The sequence below is a fragment of the Gallus gallus genome, chromosome 1 (genome assembly GCF_016699485.2).
Source record: "Gallus gallus isolate bGalGal1 chromosome 1, bGalGal1.mat.broiler.GRCg7b, whole genome shotgun sequence".
In the NCBI taxonomy this organism is placed as follows: Eukaryota; Metazoa; Chordata; class Aves; order Galliformes; family Phasianidae; genus Gallus; species Gallus gallus.
The window spans coordinates 184752100-184758062 of record NC_052532.1 but is presented as its reverse complement, the minus strand read 5'-3'; the positions used below and the strand labels follow the sequence as shown (position 1 = coordinate 184758062).

At 41.9% G+C, this 5963-nt stretch overlaps 1 long non-coding RNA gene across 1 annotated transcript; it reads left to right on the top strand.

Annotated features, from left to right (window-relative positions):
- The first annotated feature begins 2293 nt into the window (after positions 1 to 2293).
- Positions 2294 to 4669, top strand: LOC124417155. The gene is made up of 3 exons (XR_006931296.1): positions 2294 to 2398; positions 3368 to 3455; positions 3936 to 4669. It is a non-coding gene; the product is annotated as an uncharacterized LOC124417155 (long non-coding RNA).
- The last annotated feature ends 1294 nt before the right edge of the window (positions 4670 to 5963 follow it).

The window sequence follows — 5963 nt, the reverse complement described above, 5'->3', positions numbered from 1 at the left end:
GCAACATTGCCCCTCAGAGCCTGGTCCTAGTGTAAACATGACCTAGGACACTGGGGAGGGAATGTTAAAATCATAGAATCACAGAATGGTTTGGGTTGGAAGGAAACTCAAAACATACCCGACCCCAACTCCCTGCCACGGGCTGGTTGCTCCCCACCAGCTCAGACTGCCCAGGGCCCATCCAACCTGGCCTTGAGCACCTCCAGGCATGGGGCACCACAGCTTTCTGGGCAGCTGTGCCGGGGCCTCACTGCCCTCTGAGTAAAAAAAAAAAAAAATCTCCCCTCTTTTATTTTAAAACAGGCTCTGGGCAGCCTGGTTTAGTATCAGATCTGGAGGTTGGTGGCCCTGCCTGTGGCAGGGGCGTTGGAACTTGGTGATCCTTGGTGTCCTTCCAACCCAAGCCATTCTATGACTCTATGATTCTATAATTTCCCTTTGTCCTATCACTATCAGACCTTGTAACATGTCAGTCTCCCTCCTGTTTATAAGCTCCCTTTAAGTACTGCAATGGGGTATCCCCAGAGGCTTTTCATCTCCAGACTTAACAAGCCCAGCTCCCTCAGCCTTTCTCCATAGGAGTGGTGCTCCAGCCCTCTGAAGCCAGGCAAGGGAGCAGCAGTTCCAGGTGTGAGCATTGGCTAGCTGCTGCCTGTCTGTATGCTCATGGTGCATTGTGTAGTGGATGTGTGGCCTTCCTAAACCTGCCCTTGCCCTCCACCCAGTTGCAAGAACAGATGACAGATCCCACAAGCAGCACAAAGTCATTCTCCTATGGGAATCCCAGCAGGGAGGAAAAGTACTACATATCCAAAGCTACACTGGCTCTCTTTCCTTTCACTGTCTTTTTGTGGTGTGAGCCTTATGGTAAACAGTAAGTTCTATTGGATGTCTTTAATATTTGCACAGAAAGTCTTCAGACTTTCTATGTGTCGTATGAAGACGCACGCTGAGAGCTTTGGAGCCCATAATAAGACATTTCCCCTGTGGCTGCACTGCTGAGTGATGCGGTTCTGTACTAGTACAGAGTCTGAAGATGTGATTGAGTGGCTGGCAGGTAAGAGGAAGAAATGCAAATGCTGTTCCAGTTTCTCTTGTTGCCTCTGCAATTAATACTCAACGAGTGATATTTTCTGCGTGTTCACCCAGTCCTGTTTTACAAGAACAGAAGAAACAGGGACCTGATTCACTGCTTTTGACAGGTAGTAACTTACAATACACGTACCCTAGAACTATTTCTTAATTGGATTTTGCATACTGAATACCTCAGCCCGGTGTGCAGCAGGAGGAAAAAGGATGGCAATTTGCAGAACTTGTAGTTTGCAATGATTAGTTTGTTAAATCCTATTCAGAACCACCCTGCTTTATTTCTCATCTGCGAGAGATCTTCAGGCAAATGTTCTAACACATCCAGCTTGTGAACAGTTTGCAGGTCAGTGACTGTACATTCAAAAGTGTTTTACTCAGCGATAAAATCTTCATTGTGGTTTCATTACCATAAACACGTGGTGACAGAAGTGCTTCATAGCTCTCCACCACACAGCGGCTTTATATTAACACTTAATTACAATTCTCCTGGGATTACCCACAATGACACGAGGTCTCACACTAATTGAAAAGGAGGAAAAAATAAAATTAATGGACTGCAAAGGTCAGTCTATGACTTCTGACTCATGTAATAACTTACTGTAAATACATGAAAATGTCTGCACTACACTGCTACCTGCATGGTCAGATGGCAGCCCATAAAGATCTGGCAACTGGGGGTCTATTGCCCGTTTTCATTTTAATTAAAAAAAAAGAAAAAGTTTTTAGTGCTCTGGGTTTTCACAGTATCCTTAATTTTTCTAATTTTCTCCTACAACATATCACAGTTTTGGGGACTTTTGGCCTTTTTAATTCTGGTCTTGCTTAAGAAAATATATTATGTCTTTCTTTGACTAAGCCTAATGCGTACAAGCATACAGGAATCTTGGGAGTCCTCGGATCCCGTTTCCAAAGGTATCCTGTTTTCATTTGGAACAGAGCTGATTTTCTTCATATCATCTGGTATGACGCTATGCTTTGGCTTTGGGAGAAAAACAGTACTGATAGCATGCTGATGTTCTAGTTGGTGCTGAGGAGTGCTGCACAGAGCCAAGGACATTTCATCTCCTCATGCTGCCTGGCCTCTGAGGGGACTGGGAGGGGGCCGAACTAGGAGAGCCAACCTAAACTGGCCAAAGGAATGTCCCATACCATATGGCACTGTGAAAAAATACTTGAAAAATGGTGGGGAGTTGGCTGGGCTGGAGCAGCCACTGCTTTGGGACTGGCTGGGAGAGTGGTGAGCAATTGCATTTGTCATCATCCCCTGTGCTTCAGCAGGGACTTCTGTGCTTTGTACATATTGATCAAGGTAAGTAATCTACATAGGAGAGAGAGAACTTATTAAATGTCCAGCTGTGGGATGTTTCTTGTTCTCTCTCTCCCATTTTTTTTTTTTTTTTAATGACAGAAATTCAGTGGCAGGACAGAAATTACTAGCAAACTGCTGTTATGTCATTTCCCAGCAATATTTCAAGAGCTGCTTTTGAAAAAAAGTGAGCAAGAAACATTATTTTCACAGTTTAATAAGGAGACTGGCTTGGATGTCAGATTGGCAGAAAAAAGTCTGGACTTGGTACATTTTCTAGGTCTCTACTGAAATAATTTACTAATGCCAGCTGTAGTGGTGACTGTTTGTCCACTGGAATGAAACCACTCATTAGATACTAATGCCTTCCAGTCACTAATGACCTGTTCAGGATTTGAACCAATGATTTACAGGTTAATGATCTCATATCCTATTACCAGTGTGCATGAGACTAATTGAGATTTGTGGAACAAGTGAGACTGAGTTACTTAGTAATGCTCATTAAAACAGTAGGAAATATTTTTCTTAAAAATGAACTGAATCTAAAATGTTCAAATATGATTGTACAGTGTTAGGATCATGATTTTGCCTGCAGTCTCCTGAGTACCAAGAAAATTATCTTTTTTCAAGCACTCAAGAGTATCATTTGGGGTCAGTAGATGCACGAATGGCATCATGACAAATGAAGTAAATGAATAGGGTCATGACAAACTAAGCCACATTTATGCTAAGTCCCCAGCATGAAGTTGCTTGCAAACCAGTTCCAAACTTGAAGTTGCCTGTACAACCAGTGTTTCCAGTGAGACTGGTGTTACTACAAAATCTATTGGTAGAAAATTTGGAGTCATGTCTCTAATTTAACCCCTATTCAGCAGAGTGAGCCTTGGCTTAAAGAAAAATTTTACCTTTAGGGTGATGGATAGAGCAATATATCACAAACTCATTCCACTTTGTCTTTGCTTGTTCTTACAGTGAATAGTTTTCATATCCTAGACCTATGATTCCTCTACTTGAAAATTATGAACTATGGAATTTGAGTGAAAATGTCCTACACTTTAAGGTTAGACCTTTACTTCCACTTGTATATTCTTAGCTGTATAAATCTGTGAATAAAACTCATTGGTATACACTGAGAGTGAGTGAGACTGTGCACGTGTAAAGGTATCAGAATAAATGGCAAGGTAGGACTTAAAATAAAGATGTATCCAATATAAGTCTGAGAAAAACATGATGAAATAAAAGAAGGTTTTAATTAAAGCAAGGGCAAGAGCTGGGTGCATTTATGACAGTGCGTCTCACAGATTGGATAGGATCATAGAATCATTAAGGTTGGAAAGACCACTAAGATCATCTAGTCCAACCATCACCCCATGCCTGTGATCACTCTCTGGGCAACCTGTGCCAGTGTCTCACCACCCTTAGTGTAAAAAGCTTTTTCCTTACATCCATTTTGGATCTCCAGCCTTTTAGTTTGAAACCATCTCCCCCTGTCCTGTCACAGCAGACCCTGCTACAGAGTCTGTCCCCTTCTTTCTTATAGTCCCCCATATGGAACCACACTGCTGCGAAGCAACCCATGCTGGTCCTGTGTGTTCTTCGGTAAGAGGGCTTTGAAGGCTGCAGAGCTCACGTGTTGTCTTCGTCCCTCCGGATGAACTTGGGGACTGGGTGAGGACTCGTTAGTGGGTGTTCCCCACTTTGTGTCACCATATGCAATCCTGGACAGCGTACTTTGACCCACACATCTCAACGCTTGTATGCATACAAAAATTAGTGAGAAAAAAAGTAATAAAAGGGCAGGAATGAGAGAAACCTGTCTTTGAAAATAAAAATCTACTTCTCCATCTATATGTTTTTCCTGTTCTGCCTGATATATGGGAACCGCACTGAAGTACCCGAGCCTGCTACATTTCTTGCCTTAGCTGTCTTTACAAAGTTCATGTTGTTAGGCAGTTCTGGAGCTACCTGTCAGTTTGCTGAATTTTATAAAGGGAGTCTGCAGCAGAAGATTCTGGCATATCCCCTAGCCAGTGGGTTGTGCTGTAAAATTGTTTGGAGTTGGAAATTAGTGGGGTGACAAATGCCAAGGAGATTATTGATCCACTATTAGAGAAGTTATGTGGTACAAAGTCAACTAATTTAACTCTTGTGTTGTGGAATGGCCTTGTTGAGTGTTGTGCCAGCTTAATTCTTGCCTTGTAAAATGTACCATTTTAACCAAACGTTTGACAGTTTATATAGACAAGAAATAAATTAAAGCTTTAGAGATAAAGCGTATGTAAAGCTTTTTGTATTTTGTACAAATGCAGATCTAACATTATGAAAGAGACTGCTAAATTATGGTACCAAGGTTTTTTGAAATGTAATTATAGGTCCAAAGATATTTTGTGTGGAAGGAAAAAGCTTACTGTACACTATTAAAGTGTTTTATGTCCAGAGATGACTGACACAATGCATTATGGGGCTAGAATAAGCATAATTGTCCAGGAAGAAATAATTGAAAATAATCCTTTAGATGTCAAAATAAAACTATACATCATGTGAGACTGTCAGCAGTTATTACATATCTTTGGTCATGTAGACAGTCTTCCCTGGGGGCTCATAATTTATGCTTCTAGGTAAACAAAAATCCTGTTAGTGAGTTAGCTAGAACTTCAGTTTCAGCATGGCCAGAAAGGCTCTGCTGGACCGCTGGGGTGACTGAGCTGTGGCTGGAGCCAGGATGCCCCCAAGTCTTGTTTTTTAGGGCTGTTACTGCCAGCCCAAGGGCTGCTCCTGGGGTTTTGGCAATGCTGTAGCCTGGGTATGAACATCATTCTCTGCCTCTTGGAGAGGATGTGGCAGCTGTATGGCACCAGCAGGAGAGCTCATGTGTCCATCCTCCTTGGGGGTCACTGCAAGGGCAGCGTGCCTCTGCTCTGCAGCTGCAATGAACACTGTGAATGTTCAAGGTAACAGCTTTGTGCCCACTGACTCTGAGGGATAGAGTGGATGGGTCTTTTGTGAGTACAGCTAATTAATGTTGGTTCTTAACTGGGAAGAAATCTATAAATGCATGACTATCTTGATCTTTTTAAAGGCTTTGAATGACAATAGTCATGTGCTTTGCATTTGGGTTATGTTAATTACTTTGGTCATCTTGATAGGAAACCAGCAAAGTTTGTTTTGTTTATGAATAACAATAGCAGCGTACCACTCATAAGCACCATGAGAGTTAATTAACATTAGCAATTTGATATTTGTTGGATAAAAGCGCTGCACATGTTGGTAATTCTTGCTGTTCAGGAGAGGACATGTACCCTTGATCACATGCTGAAATGACTGATTTCACCTGAGAGCCCTGCAGAGCTGGTGGAACTTCCTTCAGCAGCTCTGACACAACCCAGAGAGCCCTCCCTCCTCCTGTGTTATCAGTGATTAATACATATTTATTACAGTGGTACTGGAGAAAAATCATATTTGCTTTAAATACAAGTGTGCAGCTATATAGCTAAAGTATAAAATAATATATAGTTAATGGAAACCCTAATCCATGTCTGTGTGTGAATACTGTAAAATGTATGCTCCA